The following is a 20,087-nucleotide window of genomic DNA, read 5'->3' on the forward strand; positions in this document are numbered from 1 at the left end:
GAGCTGGTCAAGTGTGCTTCGATGCTGGGGATGTTGGCCTGATCGAGAACACCGACATTGGTGTGTCTATTCTCCAAGTGGATTTGCAGGACCTTGCGGAGGCAGCACTGGTGGTACTTCTCCAGCGTTTTGAGGTGTCTGCTATATATTGTCCACATCTCTGAGCCATATAGGAGGACGGGTATCACTACTGCCCTATAGCCCATAAGCTTGGTACCAGGTTTGAGGTCTTGGTCTTCAAACACTCTCTTTCTCAGGCGACCAAAGGCAGTGCTGGCGCACTGGAAGCGGTGTTGGACCTCGTCGCCGATGTCTGCCCTTGCTGATAGTGGTCTCCCGAGGTATGGAAAATGGTCCATGTTGTCCGTGGATTTTGATGACTGGGGGGGGGGGGGGCAGTGTTGTGTGGTGGGGTCATGTTGGTGGAAGACCTTTATGGATGTTTAGTGTAAAGCCCATGCTTTCGTACGCCTCAGTGAAGATGTTGGAGTTCAGCCTTTGAATGTACGCAGGCGCAAGCGTCATCCGTGTACTGTAGTTCGATGACAGAGGATGGGACGACATTGGATCTAGCTTGGAGGCGATGAAGGTTGAACAGGTTCCCATTGGTTCTATAGTTTAGTTCCACTCCAGCCAGGAGCTTGTTGAGAGTGAGATGAAACATTGCAGTGAGGAAGATCGAGAAGAGCGTTGGTACGATGACACAGTCCTGCTTGACCCCGGTCTGGACGTGGATTGGGTCTGTGATGAGTCCATTGGTCAGGATCACGGCTTGCATGTCGTCATGGAGTAGGTGGAGGATGACGACCAACTTTTGGGGACAGCCGAAACGGAGGAGGATGCTCCATAGTCCCTCATGATTGCCGTTCAGTATCATTCATTCAGACATGCAGCGACGTACATATTTAAATCTTGCATTAGATGAGCCATATGATGCGGAGGTCAAATCGCAGCAATGCTTTGTCCATATTTGTCTGATGGTTGTGAAAAAAGACCTGTTCATCACTAAAAGATCAAAATGAGGCATAGATATCAAGGAAGCAGTGATGTCCGTTATTCAGAAAACCAAGGTACAATTTCAGAAGCTTACTGCCATTACTGTAGATGGAGCAACAACAATGTTGGTATCAATAAATGGATTAATAGAACTTTGGAAAGCTGAATACAGCTTTCTCAAATACTGGGCACTTCACTGAATCAATTGTTAGTAGTTGCTGGAATGGAAGCACTGGAATTTGAAACAGATCACGAGTTGTTTTGGAAATTATGAAATACACAGAAACCTAGCAATTCAGAAATTGAGGAAATCAATAATCGTAATCCTTCTTCAGACTTTTGCCTCAGTATTCAGCCACTGCTTTCTAGTGGAAATATAAATACTTAACTTTTGAATTCCTCAATCCTATTAAAGTGTTCATAGAATCATAGACGTTTACAGCACAGGAGGCGGCCATTTGGCCCATTCCATCTGTGCCGGCCGAAAAGGAGCTATCCAGTCTAATTTCTCTTTCCAGCTCTTGGTCTGTAGATTACAGTACAAATGCATATTCAAATACTTTATAAATGCGACGAGGGTTTCTGCCTCCACCACAGTTCCAGATCCCCACCATCCTCTGGGTGGAAAAAGTTCTCAATTCACCTCTAATTCTTCTACCAATTACTTTAAATATATGCCCCCTGGTTATTGACCTCTCTGCTAATGGGAATAGGTCCTTCCTATCCACTCTATCTAAGCCCCTCATAATTTTATATACCTTAATCAAGTCCCCCTTCAGCCTCCTCTGTTCCAAAGAAAACAACCCCAGCCTATCCAAGCTTTCCTCGTGGTTAAAATTATCCAGTCCTGGCAACATCCTCGTAAATCTCCTTTGTATCCTCTCTAGTGAAATCACATCTTTCCTGTAATGTGGTGACCAGAACGGCACACAGTACTCTAGCTGTAGCCTAACTAGTGTTGTATACAGTTACATAGAAACATAGAAAATAGCAGTAGAAGACCATTTGGCCCTTCGAGTCTGCACCGCCGTTCAATATGATCATGGCTGATCCTCTATCTCAACACTATATTCCCACTTTTTCCCCATACCCCTTGATGTCTTTTATTTCTAGAAATCTAGATATCTCACTCTTAAATATATTCAGTGACTTGGCCTCCTCGACCTTCTGTGGTAGAGAATTCCACAGGTTCACCACCCGCTGAGTGAAAAAACTTCTCATCTCGGTCCTAAATTTCCTACCCCTGTAAGATTCCAAAATTCGTGGGAACCCCCCAGTGTTTGGACTCACTGAAAAGGAAATTCGATTTGGGCCTATTAAACAAAGTTTGGGATCCTAAAATGCATATGGAAGAAATCTACAAGTTTTAACCAAGTTTGGGATTTTAAAAGGCATGTTTGGGTCTGTGGGGAAAAACTGCAGAGACAGAGGGGTGGGATCAACCTTTATCTTTAGAATTTGGATATTGTAGCTAATCAGTTTGTCTGGGGGAGCTGTTTAACCATAGTGAGGCTCCCAGAAAATATTAGCATTTAACCAATCAACCATGGAAGAAATATTATCCACCCCACCCACAGGATCCAAATATCACATACATATTCCAACACCTTTTCAACATGCATAGAAATATCTGGCTCAGCCCAGACTTCCCGAAGCCAAAGCAGTGCTATTACAATGGACAAGAGTTCATCAGCTCATAAATAAAGAGTATCGTAATCCCAAAGTATAATCAATGCCAGATTAAAACATTTAATCAAGTTTCAGTTAGCTAGCCTGCCAAAACTTATACAAAGAAGACCACTTAAAATCAATGGCCAGCAAAACACAAAAGAAACATTAGGTTTGGCGCGAAGTTTAAGCAGCCTCTCAGAGTATAATTGAGGGTCTATCGTACCAAGAGAACTATTTCTGACCATCACAGGAAAAACTTTTCTGACCATCACTTTGGAACAACAAGATCAAGATCGAGAGCACACAGTGAGAAAAACACAGCATGAAACATCTCGACATCGGAGAAAAGAACTTCAAAAACCAAACTGTGGAACATCAATACCAACTTACTTGGTAACAGCCATCAACCGGACCACCACGACCGACGAAACCAACCAGGAAAATCAACCAAGAAAACCGGGGTCCACGCAAGTTTTCCCACTCTACAATGTGCCGAGACTATCCAGCGGGTAAAAATTATCGAAAGAACTTAAAACCCTATTGCTAACAAAGGAAATTGGGTACTCAACAGAGATAAATCCAAAACGCGTCTAACCGCATCAGCGGACTCGCCCCAACGGCTTCAATACGCAGCAGAGGTCTTCGACCACGTCCGGGGTACGGCAAGGCAAACCAGCTATAACCAAAGAACCCCGAAACCGCCCTAGCTGTCAAAGGAAAGGATCTGGTGAGCATGAATCCCTGGCGCCCTAGAGGTTGACCTAGTTAGAGAGTAAGTGGGAGGTAGGAGGTATTTCTGTTGTGTTTATTACTTGTAATAAAGTATTCCCCATCGTTTAGAACCTTTTTAGCAAGATTTTCCAGTTTTATTGGAGTGTATTTGTGTTATTTGCTTTCGTGAATAAAACTCAAACCTTCTTTGTACAAAACAGTTGTCTGCTGCACTTTATCATACCCCGATTAATAAATCCAAACTCGAGAACCAGAGAGTGGGAGCGACTCGCAACCGCTCTGGCCAGGAAGGCAAGCTGACAGACCCACCAGCCCCTACGCCCCGTATCCTGAGACTGTGACCCCTTGTTCTAGACTTCCCAGCCAGGGGAAACAGCCTCCTCACATCCAGTCTATCCAACCCAGTCAGAATTTTATACCAGCATAACTTCCCTGCTCTTATATTCTATGTCTCAGCTAATAAAGGAATGCATCCCGTCTACCTTCTTAACCACCTTATCTACCTGGCCTGCTACCTTCAAGAATCTGTGGACATGCACTCCAAGGTCCCTCTGTTCCTCTACATTTCAGTATCCTACCAATTATTCATGGAAATGTACCCTGATACGGCACACCTCAGTAGCTTCTGTTTTTGACTTTTTTTTTTTAAAAAGAAGACATATTCTTGCATCTGAATAAATTAAAATCAGGATTTTTTTTATTATTAGTTGATGGAACTATTGCAAATTTTGGAAACTAATAATCCAAAGATATAAAAATGTGATGGCTGCTTTTTTTTGTTATCACAACTCAAATTAAAAGCACATTAGAAGTTACATTGATAAACATTCCTGACTTAGTGCGCTCAGTGAAATTCTTGCTGTAATTATAATAAACATATGCATGCAATGTACATGGTATAGTCAGGCAATGCATAGATTATATGGATATTTTCAAGTATAACATTTTAATTGAACCCACATTTACCACAATGGAGTACCAGTTTCTGCGGGAACTAAATTGGGTTTTGAAAGGATGGCCACTCCTAAACTGCTGCATATAAATAAATCATTGTGGTGTTCTAGAATAAGGGCAACTGTGGAATAACCTCAACAAAAAAAATCCACTGACAAATCTTTAAATTTCAAACTCACAGATTTGACTCTTTTTTGTTAAACACAGGATGTCCAACAAATTAACTTCATCTGCAGAAGATCCCAAAATATTTGGAACATATATACCAAACAAGAACAGGTGTGTATAAATGCCCTGCTAGCCTACTCTAAATTCTCATTCCCCAAGTACAGTACAGAAATTGACCTCGTTGACTTTTCTTTGTGCAGATTTGCTTCATTAGTTATACACATGACTGGAACTTGAAGGTAAAATGAGACCTCAAATTCAATCATACTGGGAATGATCCAAGACAATAGGACTTCAAAAATCCATGGATGCTACAGCCCACTCCTGTCATAACTTCAATCTACCAGAAGTAAGACTCCGACCGAGATGCACCAGACCCATTAAATCTGAGATCTAATTTTTTTTTTTAAACTATCGTAACTATAAATTTATATATATTGCAGATGCATAAATGTCATAAGCTTGTTTTAGGGGCATTCTATATGAAATCCATACCATATGTTTTTTCCTGTTACAACCTATGGAATATAGATTGGAGAGGACTGGGCCAAACTAGCAGAACCCATTGACAACAAACAAAAATCTTCCTGTCTTGTATATAATGGAGAAGAGGCACACGCAAGAGAAGTCCAGATTTCCAGAATGGCCTATGTAAGAGGGCCACAGGGGCACCTTCTGGTTGGGGAGGGGGGGGGGGGGGCGGGGGGGAGAAGACAAGACAAGACCTAGCATTTCCTGGTCATATCCCATACTTTTTGGCTGGATTTTATGACCTGTTATAGTGAGCTTTCCCTAGATGTACCCTATATCCGCTAAGGACATGTGAATCACAGGACCTCCCCATGACTGCCCAACTAGAGTTATGGGGATTTCCTGGGTTTTGCAGCAGGGTTAGTGACAGAGGTCTAAGGCTGAAATAAGCTAGACTAAGTAACTAGGGCAATAGTTTGCCCATACCCTCAAAGAAATAATTTGTATTTATATAGCACCTTCAACACAGAAAACATCCTGACATGACTTACAGAAGGGAGGATAAAATAGATAAAGGAATGGATCATTGTACATTCATGCTCTCTCCAAGATAACAAGCAAAGGTAAATGTCTGAACATTACAATTTACGATTAGTCTTCTTGCAGGTGATTGGGATATTAATATCTCAAAAGTGGCAGCATAGTACTTCCACATAATTATAAACAAGGCAGAAAAATGATCATGCTCATATAATTTATGATATTGCATACTTTAACATTTATTTGCTGAAGCAAATCGGAATCTGAAATACACTCCAGCAATAAATCAGGAGACTCATACAGGTGCAATGCTCAGTACCAGAAACAGCCAAAGCACACAAGCAGAATCAAAACTCTCACTTACAGCTATTGCCTGTTCTTTTCTTTCCACAGCTGGATCAGATTTCTGATTCTATACAAGATCAGGAAATCTAAATAGTAAAGAAAAATCTACCAGTTATGTATGCTGTAGACATATATCAACAGATCGTAGACAAGTGTGCCATTTTCCTCCTGTTCTCTGAATTGGCTTCCCTCCTACCAGAAACATTTTCGACAACCAAGTGCTCCAGCCAATAGTTATGCAAATTGAATTGAGTCTGGCTGACAAAGGAACCAGAGGATAATACATTTAGTTGACGATAGTGATCTCACCTTACAGGTTGGAATACATGATGCAATAAAGGTCAGGTTAGTCTGTTGATATTCAATGCCAATGCTCCTCCCCATCTTCAGAGCTACCTGCTGAGACTTGCATATTACACCAAGTACAAACTTCAGATCCACAGCCGCACAGTAACACAAACAGCATTTTCACATTGTGTAAAAACGGATTTTGTGTTTTGTACGGGGGCATTACTACATTTTAGTGGAAAAGATTAGCAAATTTCTGATTCTAAACTCCAAAACATAATTCAAATCGCTGTTCCTGGTTATAACTTAACTATAACAGCATAAATCTGTGCTGGCATGAAAACTAAAAAGGCTAAAAAAAATGGAGGTGTTTCTGCATTAATGTAATTTGGTTAATTATGAGTTTCAGCAAAATGAATGCCTTCTCCCAAAGGGTGTTCCAGCAATGAGGTATTCTTCAGTTAACTTATCAAAATAATTATATCCAACCATATTGCTGCCTACCCAAAAAAGTTTTTTTAAAAATGTGGCTTGGGTTACCCCCAAAGGCACACAGTTACATATATGTTTTTTTTTTAATTTGTTTCAGATGTGGGCAACTCTGCCATGATGACATTTATTTACCATTGCTAATTGCCCCAAGGAAGTTATTGTGGGCCTTCTCCTCAAAATGTTACAGCCCTTATAGTGATGGTGTTCCTACAATGGTGCAGGGTAGGGAATTCCAGGTTATTGACTCAGCAACGATATACATGTCCAAGTCTGGACAGTGTGTGACTTGGAGGTGATGTTGTTCCTACAACATTGCTAGTCTTGTCCTTCTTCTCGGTTGTAGAGGTTACAGAGGAGAGAGCTTCTGTCGAAGTAAGCTTGGTGAGTTGCTGCAGTGCATCCTATAGTATGTACATGCTGCAGCCAGCGTGCCAGTGATGGAGGGGGTGGATAATGAATCTAATTATAGGCACATTAATCAAGCGAATTACTTCGCCCTGGATGGTGTTGAACTTCTGGAGAGTAGCGGTGGCTGCAGCCATCCAGGCGAGTGGAAAATATCCCATCACAATGTTGTCTTAATCCTTGAAGATAGTATAGGTTTTATGGGGTCAAGAGGTGAACCACTCATCACATGGTGCACAACTTCTGCCCTGCTCTTGTAGCCACTGTGGTGATTTGACTGTCCAATTTAGCTTCTGGTCAATGGTGACTCCCAAGATATTGATGGTGCGGATCTCAGCGATGAAGCCATTAAAAGGTCAAGAGGAGATGGCTAAGCTTTCCATTGTTCAAGATGACCATTACCTGGCACTTGTGTGGCAAATCATACCACACATCAGCCCAAGACTGGAGGTTATCCAAGTCCTGCTGAAGGTGGGCATAGGATAATTTGTTATCTGAAGAGTTGTGAATGGAACTGAATAACCTGGAATCGTCAGTGAACAGTCCCATTCCTGCCCTTATGAGGGAGGAAAGTTTATGAAGCAGTTGAAGATGGTTGGCCCGAGGACACTTCCATAAAAAAACTCTTGCAGATACCTTTGGGCTGCAATGACTGGCCAAATGACTGGAGGAACTTCTTCACCCAGAGAGTGGTGAACCTGTGGAATTCTCTACCACAGAAAGTTGTTGAGGCCAATTCACTAAATATATTCAAAAAGGAGTTAGATGAGGTCCTTACTACTAGGGGGATCAAGGGGTATGGCGAGAAAGCAGGAATGGGGTACTGAAGTTGAATGTTCAGCCATGAACTCATTGAATGGCGGTGCAGGCTAGAAGGGCCGAATGGCCTACTCCTGCACCTATTTTCTATGTTTCTATGTTTATCAAACGCCTTTTCTACCATGCTGTAGACTCTTTCCGCCTTTGACAAACTTTTAGAAGTATACGCAACAGGTTGTAGTTCACCCGACTCAATAGCTTGTTGGAGCACGCAACCAACTCCATATGACGAAGCAACACAGGTCAATACTAGACGCTTACACAGATCATAACGTACCAGCAGCTTGTTAGAGCAAAGCAGATTAGTAGCTTTCTCAGAAGCTCTGTCTTGAGGCGCACCCAAAACCCAATTGTTGTCTTTTCTTAGCAGCATGTGCAGTGGCTCTAATAAAGTGCTCAATCTAGGTAGGAAATTACCAAAGTATTTGAGTAGACCAAAGAACGAATGTAGCTCCGTCACATTCGGAGGCTTGGGTGCATTTTTGATAGCCTTGATTTTCGAGTCCATAGGCCTGATGCCGTCAGCAACAATTTTCCTCCCCAGGAATTCGACTTCCGGTGCCATGAAGATGCACTTCAAACATTTCAGTCTGAGTCCTACTTTGTCCAGACGATGTAGAACCTCTTCCAGGTTGTTCAGATGTTTGGCGGTGTCATGACCGGTGACCTGGACGGTTCTAGGGACGGACTTCAGGAGACTCTCCACGTTCCTCTGAAATATGGCTGCAGCCGAGCGAATTCCGAAAGGACACCTGTTGTAGATAAACAGTCCTTTATGAGTGTTAATGCACGTAAGTTTCTTCGACGTCTCGACCAGCTTCTGTCATGTAGGCCGACGTCAGGTCCAGTTTAGTGAACGACTTCCGCCCGGCCAGCGTTGCAAACAGCCTTCGGTAACGGGTATTGATCCTGTTTCGAAACTCGGTTGATCGTAACCTTGTAGTCTCCACAAATCCTGACAGTGCCATCATTCTTCAACACAGGAACAATGGGACTGGCCCATTCGTTAAATTCAACCGATGATATGATCCCTTCACGCTGGAGTCCGTCCAGTTCAATTTCGAACTTCTCCCTCATCATGTACGGAATCGCCGGAGCTTTATGATGGATGGGTCTTGCATCCAAGTCCACGTGGATCTGCACCTTGGCTCCCTTGAAATTGCCGATGCCTGGTTCAAACAGCGAGGGGAACTTGCTCAGCATTTGAGCACATGGGGTATTATCCTCCGACGACAACGCTTTGATATCGTTCCAATTCCATTTGATTTTTTCCAGCCAATTCCTGCCGAACAGCGTTGGACTATTGCCTGGAACAATGCATAACGGTAAATCATGAACCGTACCATCATACGACACCTTGACTACTGCACTGCCAATCACCGTTATGAATTCTTTAATGTACGTATGCAACTTGGCATTGAGTGGACTCAGCTAAGGCCTCACAGCCTCAGTATCCCACAGCTTGTCGAATGTTCTCTGGCTCATTATTGATTGACTCGCACCTGTGTCCAATTCCATCGGTACTGTCACTCCGTTCAGTTTCACATTAAATCATTATCGGTTGGCTCTTTGTTAGGAACGAATACAGTCTATACACTTCCTCCTCTGGTATCTCGGATTGCATATCTGGATCCGCGCTGTATTGGTCATCATCCTCCATGTGGTGTGTCGCAGCACGCTTGCTCAGTTGCGGACACATGCGCTGGAGATGCCCCAGTCTCGAACAGCCTTTACAAATGTATTGTTTAAACCGACACTGATGAGGCCGTTGATTGCCCCCACAACGCCAACATGGTGAAATCGGATTCAATCCCATTGGCGGACTTTGAGCAGCCACAGGTTTCGCATATGCATTCGAGTAGGCCCTGCCATATGCAGCTCTGCAAAACGATTATATAATCTCGTTTACAGTACTTGCCGAATTCCGATTTTCCGATGATATCTGCTTTAAATGTTTGTCCATCGTCATACATGCCTGAGCAGACGTGATGGCCTTGCTCAAGTCCAGTGTTTCCGCCGCCAGTAGCTTATGCAGGATCACCTCATGGTTGATGCCGATTACAAAGAAGTCCCACAGCATGTCCCCCAACGCGTTTTCGAACTTTCAAACATGGTACCGCAAGGTTCAGTGCCGCGACCCCAGCTATTTACAATATACATTAATGATTTAGACGAAGGAATTGAATGTAATATCTCCAAGTTTGCAGATGACACTAAGCTGGGTGGCAGTGTGTAACACATGAGGAGGATGCTAAGAGGCTGCAGGGTGACTTGGACAGGTTAGGTGAGTGGGCAAATGCGGTATAATGTAGATAAAAGTGTGATTATCCACTTTGGTGGCAAAAACAGGAAGGCAGAATATCTGAATGGTGACAGATTAGGAAAAGGGGAGGTGCAACAAGACCTGGGTGTCATGGTAAATCAGTCATTGAAAGTTGGCATGCAGGTACAGCAGGCGATGAAGGCGGCAAATGGCATGTTGGCCTTCATAGCGGGAGGATTTGAGTATTGGAGCAGGGAGATCTTACTGCAGTTATACAGGTGAGGCCACACCTTGAATATTGTGTACAGTTTTGGTCTCCTAATCTGAGGAAAGACATTCTTGCTATTGAGGGAGTGCAGCAAAGGTTCACCAGATTGATTCCTGGGATGGAAGGACTTACATATGAGGAGAGACTGGATTGACTGGGCCTGTATTCACTGGAGTGTAGAAGGATGAGAGGGGATCTCATAGAAACATATAAAATTCTGATGGGATTGGACAGGTTAGATGCAGGAAGAATGTTCCCGATGTCGGGGAAGTCCAGAACCAGGGGACATGGTCTAAGGATAAGGGGTAAGCCATTTAGGACTGAGATGAGGAGAAACTTCTTCACGCAGAGTTGTTAACCTGTAGAATTCTCTATCGTAGAGAGTTGTTGATGCCAGTTCATTGGATATATTCAAGAGGCAGTTAGATATGGCCCTTACGGCTAAAGGGATCAAGGGGTATGGAGAGAAAGCAGGAAAGGGGTACTGAGGTGAATGATCAGCCATGATCATATTTAATGGTGGCGCAGGCTCGAAGGGCCGAATGGCCTAATCCTGCACCTATTTTCTATGTTTCTACATTAAAGGGATCAAGGAATATGGAGAGAAAGCAGGAATGTGGTTCTGAAGTTGCATGATCAGCCATGATCATATTGAATGGTGGTGCAGGGTCGAAGGGCCGAATGGCCTACTCCTGCACCTATTTTCTATGTTTACACAGTCCAGCTGGACGTTTCAGGTCGGCAACAAATTCCGACACATCCTGGCCCTCAGAACGAACGTGCTTGTAGAATCGATATCGTGAGATGACGATGCCTTCTTCTGGTTTGAGATGGTCACGTACCAGAGCACACAATTCCTCATAGTCTTTGTCCGTTGGACTTGCAGGCGAGAGAAAATTCTTTATGAGTCCATAGATTTTCGGACCGCAATCCATGAGGAAGACTGCCCTGCGCCTAACTGCGTCAGTGGGTTTCTCCATTTTGTTTGCCACGACGTACTGGTCCAGGCGAGCTACAAAATCTGTCCAGTCCTCTCCCTCCATCAATCTCTCCAGGATTCCAATTGCGATCATTTTTGCATGCGAAGGTTCTTAAGTTAACTTGTCGCCAAATATTATGTATGTGATAACTCGATAGACTGAATACTGTAAACTAACAGGTACAAACCTGGCTGCGCTTTATTAGGGCCCAAAGTGATTACATTACATGAAAGCTTGCCTTTTATACCTGAGCTGCACACACGTGCGTACAGTTCAATGACCGCCGACAGTCGCGCCACCTGGTGGCTAGTAACCCCAAGCATATATACATGACAGAATCATTTTCACAATTCCAAATGTGGAAAGCCATTCGGCCCATCTTAGTTTTTCTATAAGGGACCAGATCACCCCACCACTTTAACATTAACTGATTACTACAGGTTGAACCTCCCTTATCCGGAACCACCCCTTGTCCGAAGCATTCCCGGCCACTGGGTGGCGCATGCGCAGAACTCCAACATGAACAAATTGAAGTCCTTCCTCGCTACCGACTCCCACAATCACTGGCCTGACCCTGCGATCCACCGCGCCCGCCCCCCTCCCCTTCCCCCAAGATCTCTATGCCGCACTCCCAGTCAGCCCCGATATCCCCTTGCTCAGTACTTGTACCATCCAATTTAACGTGACCACCCCTCGTCCGGAAAAATCCCTTATCCAGAACAGGCCAGGTCCCGAGGGTTCCGATGAGGGAGGTTCAACCTGTACCATGGTGTTTGCCTCCACAACTCTATCTGGAAGATTAGTCCACAGAATTAATCACTTTTTTCTGATCAGATCTAAACTTGCCTTTTACTATGTGAATGTCAGTCTCTGATTTAATTTGAAGTAATATTGTAAGTTATCCTTTGCTATACCCTTATTCTTATATACCGTTAAGATTATCTCTCTGATACTTCCTTTCAAACTCATTCAGTCTTTCCTCACAATGCAGGCCACTCACACCAGAGCATCATCTGCAATGTCTTCTCTTCCCACTCCCACACCGTTACCTTTGCTGTCTCCTAATGATCTATCCTTCGCTCCCTCCTATTTCTCATCTATGCCCCTCAGCGACATCATCCAAAAACACAGCGTCAGAATTCACATGATGACACCCAGCTCGACCTCACCACCACCTCTCTAGACCCCTCCACTGTCTCCAAGTTGTCACACTACTTCTCCGACATGCCGTACTGGATGACCAGAAATTTCCTCCAACTAAATATTGGGAAGACCGAAACCTTTGTCTTCGGTCCCCATCACAAACTCTATTCCCTAGCCACCACTCTCCCGGGCAATTGTCTGAAGTTTAATCAGACTGTTCGCAACCCAAGACCACCTATTTCCACCCCCGTAACATTGCCAGAGTCTGTCCTGCCTCAGCTCATCTGCTGCTGAAACCCTTATCCATGCATTTGTTACCTCTAGACTTGACTATTCCAACCCACTCCTGACTGCCGTCCCATTTTCTACCCTCTGTAAACTTGAGGTTATCCAAAACTCTGTTGTCTGTGTACTAACTCATACCAAGTCCGGTTCGCCCATCACCTCTGTGCTAGCTGACTTACAATGGCTCCCGGTTAAACAATGGCTCGATTTTAAAATTCTCAACCTTGTTTTCAAATTTTTCTATGGCCTTGCCCCTCCCTGTCTCTGTAATCTCCTCCAGCCCTACAACCATCCTTGATATCTGCGCTCCTCCAATTCCGGCTTCTTGAGCATCCCTGATTTTAATCGCTCCACCATTGGCGGCTGTCCCTTCAGCTGCCAAGGCCCTAGGCTCTGGAATTCCCTCCCTGATCATCTCCGCCTCTCTTTCTTCCTTTAAGACGCTCTTTAAAGCCTACTTCTTTGATCAAGCTTTTGGTCATCTGCCCTAATATCTTATGTGGCTTGATATCAAATTTTGTTTTTTATACTTTCGAAGTGCCTTGGGACATTTTACTACATTAAAGGCGCTATATAAATACAAGTAGTTGTTGTTATCAGCCTAGTAGCTCTTCTCTGCACTGCCTAAATGTCTCATTTCTTAGTGATCAGGAATAGAATGCAATATTCAAGGTGCAGTCTGATTGGAGTACGATCAAATTTGATTATAACCTCCTCTGACATATTTTACTGTTTTGGCTATTTAGTTCAACATCCAATTGGCTTTGTTGATTGCTGTTTTGAATTGGTTGGACATGTTTAATATCAAATCTACTAAGACTCCTAGGTCTCTATCTGATTCTTTAGCTTTCTCAACACCATTCATTAAGTATATGTGTTGTCTATTTTTCCTTTGCATATGCAGCACTTTAAACTTTATCTACTATTGTTCTGCTTACTTTGCAACAAAATATATCTGGTGAAGCAATTCTAGCAATGATAATCATGGCACACTTAATCCAAGCATAGACGACATTTAAAAACTTAATTGTGAGCAGCAAAAATGAAAATGTATAATTATCCTATTTTTTGTCGATAGGACATGCCTAAGCAATGTTCCACATTGTCGAGTAGATGTCAGTGTATTATGTAGCTGTACTGGAAGAGCTTGGCAGGGGAGCGACTAGCACTGTTGCACAAGTATTCACAGGTGCACAGAACCGCAGCCAGGATGTTGTCGGGGTCTATAACCTTTGCTGCATTCAATACATTCTGCTATCTCTTAGATACACACATTGTAAATATATACAAATATTAATTACTACATATTTAACAGGACAGAAATATAAATATTAGGAAACATTCTATTCAACTATACCTACCTACCTCTTTGACCAAGCTATTGGTCATCTGTCCTGATATCTCCTTCTGTGGCTCAGTGTCAAAAATATTTTTATTGTTAACACTCGTTAGAGCATTGGGACATTTTACTACGTTAAATGCGTATGTTGTTGTCGGTTTTGGTGAATGGCTGACAATTTTTCACTCCCACTAGAACTCTCATTCTGAACATTAACTACAGCAGTGCACAGGAAATGTTAAGATAATTGATTAATTAGTGTTGCAGCTAACTGGGTGCATTACTATAATTTATATTCAAATGTTATTGCTACAGGACAACGGATATTGACTAAGTCTTATCAAGGTCAGAGATAATTTATTAATGAATTAAGCTTTTCTTGGTTCTGTTGTAATGCAAGAGCCCTACACCAACTGAAGATGATCTTTCCATGCATACTACAGACGAGTATTCCTTCTCACTGCAGACTGCTTGAAGCACTCGATTTCCCATAAGATGCTCCAAGGTGTTGCACATGTTTATCATCCCTTCTCCTCCCCCGCCTGCCCAAGTCAGACTACAGCTCCGGAGTCAGGGGCCTCGGGCAGAGGCTAACGCGTGGAGCTCCTCCCACCCACACTTTTGGATGACATCCACTTTGTAAAATTAAAGTAAAATGAAGTAAAGTACGCCACTTAAATGTGCGATTTCCACTAATCTTTAGATATGACCTAACTTCCGAGACATCACCACCCCCACCCCCATCTACCTCTCTCAATCCCCTATCATGGCATGTGGCCCCGGGTAATTATCCTGGCTGCTTGCCCCTCAAGCTGGTATTATCAAACCTTGTACTTTATCCAGGTCGATGTTAAACATCTTTTGGGTTAACAAGTTCCCCCCCCCCCCCCCAGGGCAAACGTCATGGCCTCTCTACTCAAGGTTCTGAGGATGAAGGATTCTCGACACTAAAACCCATCAAGCTTCCCGAGATTCTGAAGGGTTTGTGATGTTGTGACAGATCTAATGAGTTTTAAAAATGTTGCCACCTTCAATAAAAAGATGAAATCTTGATACTTTAGCTAAAAAAACAGAATAATCTTGCCACATCCAACTCCGAGTTCAGACAGATTGAAATGTTTAGAGGTCGGTTACATTTATTTGAATTTCTGAAGAAACCAGACTTACAGCGAGGTGCCCCCCCTCCCCTTTCCCCTCCTACTATAAAAGTGGTCCTGGCTTTTACACCAGTGTAAACGCGCTTTAAAGCCAGCAGCCTAGTGTCCCGATAAACAATGCGTAACGGCGTTTTACCCTGCTCGCGTTTTCAATCGCTTGCGGTGGCACCCAGAGTTTAACATTTTCATAAACAAATGCTGGTCGAATGCCGGGAAGATATGATTCAGAACTTATTTTTTCTTATTCCACTCATGACCTTTCCACTTCATTCAAAAGGCACGAAAGAGCGGCACGAAAGAGCGACACGAAACAAGACAAATGGGGTTTCCGGGCTCTGTGAACTTGGAAAAATGACAGAGGCTTCTCAACGTTGAGACGCATTTCTGTCTCTCTTTTACACAGTTCCACTGTACAGGGAAGCTTAGCCGCAGCTGGGCTCCACAGACCGCAGTACCGCAATCCAACCAAACCGGCAAAATCCCTCGTTTGCAATTAATTCCTAATTTTTAAAACGTCGCTTACCAACAAAAATGAATGTTGCGACCTAACTCTTCCTCCGGTGCGAGTGGAACGGAGCCAGGATCAGGACCAGGTTGGGCTAGTGGAGACAATGTAACACAACATTGTAGCAGCGCACAGCAGCGACACTGAAAGACAGAGCTCTTCCACACTCAGCCAGACTCCGCCAGCACGGCCCTCCCCAACAACCAACATAGGGGAGACCCTGCGGCAACAACACCACCCTCGCCGCAATATTGTAACTCAAATATGCTACTTCAAAGATGCTGGGCTTACAAGCCAGGTACAATACCCGGTAACATTATTCTTCTAAAAACTCAACAAGAAGATTAACATGGCGAATATGCTTATCCGTTCACACCCCTTATTTAATGGTCCAGTCGCCTAAATCGGGCAAAACGCTTTCTCCTTCACCAACGAGAATTGGAGGCGTATTGCAGTGGGTGATAATTTACTGAAAAGACGAAGATTCATAAGGCAGTGGGCGTCAAAACTACACAAGTATGAATTTCCGTGGTTCTTTAAAAATGCTCAAAAAACGACGACCATATTCTCTCAGTTCTGTGTACATCTTGTTTTACAATTTATGCAGGTAAAATATACGCGTTATTACAAAATTAAGATCATTTTCATCTCATATAATAGTCAAGTCTAAATATTCTACTGTAAATACTTATGTTTTATTTATCAAGTTAATGTTGATGGGTAGGTGAGAGAATATTCAGGTAATTTAGACTTTGATTATACAAAATCCGGCAAATTAATATCACTTAATTATACTGATTGTATTATTTCCCAGCAGTAAACAGTAAATTATAATTCAATAAAATATTTGTATAATTGCTAGGATATTTTTACAACTGCTTCTACAATGCCCTGGAATGGTGTCATCCTGACTAGTTATTAAAACAATACAAACTTGCATTTATATAGCACCTTTATCATAGTAAAACATCCCAAGGCGTTTCACAGGAGTGTAATCAAAGAGGTCGGTTTTAAGGAGTGTCTTAAAGGAGATGTAGAAAGATTTAGGGAGAGAATTCCAGAGCTTAGGCCAGAGATGGCTAAAGACATGGACAGCAATGGTGGAGCGAAGGGTATGCACAACAGACCAGAGTTGGAGGAACGGAAAGTTCTTGCAGGGTTGGAAGAGGTTACAGACATGGAGAGGAACGAGGCCATTGAGGGATTTTAAAATCGAGGCTTTGGTGGACCGAGTGCCATTGTAGGTAAGCGAGCACAGTGGTAATGGCTGAATATCGTTGACACCTTCACTGAAGCGTACGAGAGCATGGGCCTTACATTAAACATCAGTAAGACAAAGGTACTCAACCAACCTGCCCCCGCCACACAGTACTGTTCCCCGATTATTAAGATCCATGACGAGACCTTGGACAATGGACCACTTCCCATACCTTGGGAGCCTACTGTCAGCAAGGACGGACATCGATGATGAAGTCCAACACTGCCTTCAGTGTGCCAGTGCAGCCTTCGGCCGCCTGTGGAAAAGAGTGTTAGAAGACCAGGATCTGAAACCCGGCACCAAGCTCATGGTCTACAGAGCAGTAGTGATACGTGTTGTGTATCTGTAAAGCATGCACTCACATGTTCCTCCACCAGGGAGTTCCTCCCCTGAAGTCCCAAGAGATCCCAGCATCCCTTTGGAGCACTGTAAATAACCCTAAGGCCTGTTTCTCACTCTGGAGTGTTTTATTAAAGACTGAGGTCACTGTTACTTTAACCTCCCTGTGTGCAGCCTCATTTGTGTTAGGAACACAATAAATGGTGATGAGAATATGTAAGGGGAGCTTGGGGTGTGGGTTCGAATCCACACTCCTCTGAGGTTCTGTACGTGCAATTTATGAGGATGGGTGAGTAATGAGGCACCAGACACATTGGGTAAGAGTTCAAAATGGCTAATGTTGTTTATTTAGAACAGCAAACACAAAGATAGAGGGCATAGGAAGAGGTCGTAAATAGCAGTAATGGCACAATCTCGCTCAACAACACGAAAAATTCTCGCAACAGGGAAGGGGAAGATAAGAGGTTGAAACATTCCACCCATACACAACCCAACCTCCCACTTCCACCCTTCTTACCAATTCCTATCCTAAATTGAGTCTGTGAGGGGCTTTGGGCTATACTCACAATCCTATCAACTCCGGGGTTCTGGGGCGGGTGCACTTATTTCAGCTCGGGGTCCCTCTGGGGTGGGTTTTACGTTGTTGGTCGGTTCGGTTTTCCTCCTCGATGTTGCATCGGTTTCTTCTATTTGCCTCTCGGTTGGCTCCTAAGCAAAAAGCTGCTGGAGTTAAGCACACCTTCCCCAGAGCGAGGGCCCTGTGAAGAGCTGACTCAACTCCCCTTTAACTCAACTCAACCACAATGAAAACTGACTCCCACCTTCTTAACTCAACTCTACAACTCAGTGCAAAAGCTGACTCCCAACCTCCAACCTCCAACTTCCAACCTCCTTGTGTGTTTTTGCAGCTTTTTCTTATAGTCCGTTCATCTTCGCACCAAAACTGCATGCCATTGTCTTGGGTCTTCCTTGAATAAAATGGGGTGTGAATGGCAGTTCAATGTGTATCGATCTGTCTGGAATGGGAGATTAGCCACAACTCCTATATCCTGTCGCTCGCTGATGGGGTGAATGAAGATGATTGTTCACTATCTCGACAGAGGTGCCACTCTGTCTGGGCTGGCCAAAATGATTGCATCAGACCTGAGGGCCTTTGTTTAATTATTCAAACTGATACCCTTTCTGTTACCTTGTGTATTACTGCGGAGATTTTGCCTGGACATGTTGCCTCTTCTGTGAGGGTTTTACATGAAAAGCTGGAGAAATGTCCTTTTAAAATATAAAGTTGCCTCGTATCCATTTTCCTGGAAGAACCGAATGTACACTCTTCCCCCTTACGGTCCGGCTCCATGCCCCTGCAACACTGTTACTGTACAGGGTAGCCAGAGTCCCATCATCCTCCGCGGTTTACAGGCTGTTGGCTGCAGTTGGTCATTTTAAACATGGCATCTTCCCATTCTCCCTGCCACATGTCTCCATGGTTGGTTTTGCAGAACCTTACAGTCCCCCATTAAAACACTCTGACTCAGGGTGTTTTCATAATGTGAAGCAAAACCTTTTCCCTCTCACAGAGCCAATCTTCCCCAAATCTTACCTAAACCCACGATAAAACAAATTAAAATACACCAATGGTATTCATACATTTGGAATCAATACAATACTGAAAATGTAAAAATGCTTCTCAACCAATACCCTTCACCAAAATCATAATAGTACATAGTATCACACATCATAGTATTACAGATAGGGAGGTACAGACTTTTTTTTACAGTGCAATACATTCGGCTCGTATAATCATTCCCGTCATACTGCATAGATTTTGCTAGCCCTCCCTTTTCGTTTGGCCTTTGACTTGGCCTCCCGCTTGGCTTTCTCAATTTTTAAACAACGGCCCTTTCTCCTAAGCTGGCAGCGGATCGCCAGCAAATCGGCTACGATGATCAGCTGTGCCACTACTAGGGCGTGAGAGAGGATGCGGTCCCAGGTCGGGACCTCTACGTCCAACCCCCAATCCCATCAGGGCCTTGAATTTAAGTCAGCTATCTGGGCTCCCAATTTTACTGGGTTTTTTTGTTGTAGGGTGAAATAATGTTTCTGGGATTTTTGTGCTGCTTTGAACAGATCTGTCAGGTGCTCTGGTAAAAATGGAATGTGGTATCTGAAATGTGCTACATAATTGTCCATGCTATTAATCATTGATGCCCCGGTGTTGAAACCGGTAAAAACATCATTCCAGATCCCTCTTCTGTGTCTTTTCGGTTTGACGTTGTCTTAGGGTTGCAGACGGTACAGCAAAGTCTTATTCAAATAGCCAAAATCGAGCTCGTAGAATGTCCTGAACATTTCTCGAAGGAGAGCCTGGTAGAGGCGTTCTGTCTCTTTTGGGCACCACTCAGGTAGGTGCACCTCGGTAAGGTTTAGGATGACGGAGGCCACGGCGTAGTGGACCCCCTGGTATAGCAGCTTGTCCGTGGGAACCAAAACCAAACTGTTCTCTGGTCCCTGGGTGGTGGTAGGGCATCTTTCCATGTCAGTTGGTTCGGTCGGGGCTGTGGGCAGGGGCTGTCTGGGGTGTGCGCTTAACTCAGTGGCGTGGATGGAGCTGGGGTGGCTTACTATGCATGCGACCATGCTCCGGTCCCATCCCATCCCATCCCCTCCCCTTCATC

At 43.8% G+C, this 20,087-nt stretch overlaps 1 protein-coding gene across 5 annotated transcripts in view; it reads right to left on the minus strand.

Annotated features, from left to right (window-relative positions):
• The window catches only part of fam110b (family with sequence similarity 110 member B), a 183,345-nt gene extending 167,391 nt beyond the window's left edge, over positions 1-15,954 (minus strand). For 3 of the 5 annotated variants that reach the window (XM_070875707.1, XM_070875663.1, XM_070875672.1), the window contains exons 1-2: positions 15,840-15,954; positions 5,897-5,963 (exon numbers count right to left, since the gene is read on the minus strand). The gene's annotated coding sequence lies outside the window, so the exon portion shown is untranslated. The remainder of the gene's footprint in view (positions 1-5,896; positions 5,964-15,839) is intronic. The other 2 variants (XM_070875717.1, XM_070875652.1) reach the window with 1 other exon arrangement.
• Positions 15,955-20,087: the final 4,133 nt, after the last annotated feature.

The sequence above is a fragment of the Pristiophorus japonicus genome, chromosome 1 (genome assembly GCF_044704955.1).
Source record: "Pristiophorus japonicus isolate sPriJap1 chromosome 1, sPriJap1.hap1, whole genome shotgun sequence".
Taxonomy (NCBI): domain Eukaryota; kingdom Metazoa; phylum Chordata; class Chondrichthyes; family Pristiophoridae; genus Pristiophorus; species Pristiophorus japonicus.